Consider the following 1,165-nt stretch of genomic DNA (forward strand, 5'->3'; position numbering starts at 1 on the left):
GAAAATCTGGTTATAAAGTGATGTCAGGATATGGTGGGACGTCGCCACATAAGAAAACCAGTGCCCAGAATCACAGACACTACCAGGATACAGGTGAGTTTGAACCTGGAGGAATTGAAGCCTCTCAGGGACAGTCATTCATTTACTTAAGAAATACTAAAAACTTGTGGTGTATCAGGTTAGCTCTGGTTATCCTTCAACAATCCTGAGATAAAGATCAACATTCCCATTTTAAAAAAAAAAAAAGAAAAAAAAAAAACACCGGGCACAGTGGCTCACGCCTGTAATCCCAGCACTTTGGGAGGCCAAGGCAGGTGGATTGCTTGAGGCCAAGAGTTCAAGATCATCCTAGCCAAGATGGTGAAACATCGTCTCTACTAAAAATACAAAAATTAGCCAGGCATGGTGGCAGGTGCCTGTAATCCCAGCTACTCAGGAGGATGAGGCAGAGAATTGCTTGAACCCGGGAGGTGGAGGTTGCAATGAGCTGAGATCGCGCCACTGCACTGCAACCCACTCCAGCCTGGGCAACAGAGTGAGACTCCATCTCAAAAAAAGAAAAAACGAAGTCTCACTCTGTCGCCCAGGCTGGAGTGCAGTGGCATGATCACGGCTCACGGCAGCCTCAAACTCCTGGGCTCAAGCGATCCTCCTACCTCAGCCTCCCGAGTAGCTGGGACTACAGGTGCACCACCATACCCAGCTAATTTTTACATTTTTTTAGAGACGTGGACTCACTAGGTTGCCCAGGCTGGTCTCGAACTCCTGGCCCCAAGCAAGCCTCCCACCTCGGCCTCCCAAAGTGCTGAGATTACAGGTATGAGCCACCGAGCAACTGACCAACATCCTCATTTTATAAATGAGGACACTGAGGCAGAAAAATAAAGAAGTCAGGGTTCTTGCACAAGGCCATGCAGTTAGGAAGTGGCAAAGTCAGGATTTGAAGCCGGGGTCTTTCTCCCCCGGACCAGGCTCCCTCCCTACAGAGGATTTGGGGAAAATCAAATCCCAGAGTGGGAAGGCACTCTGGGCTAGGGACCAGGAGACCAGGAAAGTGGCCCCCTTGCCAGTATTCATTCATCCATCCACAGAAACTGACCGAGCACCAGCTCTGGGACAGACACAGGCATAAGTCCCAGCAATACAATGCCAGATGGGACCTTAC

General features: G+C 49.6%; 1 long non-coding RNA gene across 3 annotated transcripts in view; it reads right to left on the minus strand.

Annotated features, from left to right (window-relative positions):
* LOC140711854 (uncharacterized) overlaps window positions 1-1,165 on the minus strand; it is a 591,910-nt gene that overhangs the window by 589,584 nt on the left and 1,161 nt on the right. The gene's annotated exons all lie outside the window — the stretch shown is intronic.

Source organism: Chlorocebus sabaeus, chromosome 6 (assembly GCF_047675955.1).
Source record: "Chlorocebus sabaeus isolate Y175 chromosome 6, mChlSab1.0.hap1, whole genome shotgun sequence".
Lineage (NCBI taxonomy): Eukaryota > Metazoa > Chordata > Mammalia > Primates > Cercopithecidae > Chlorocebus > Chlorocebus sabaeus.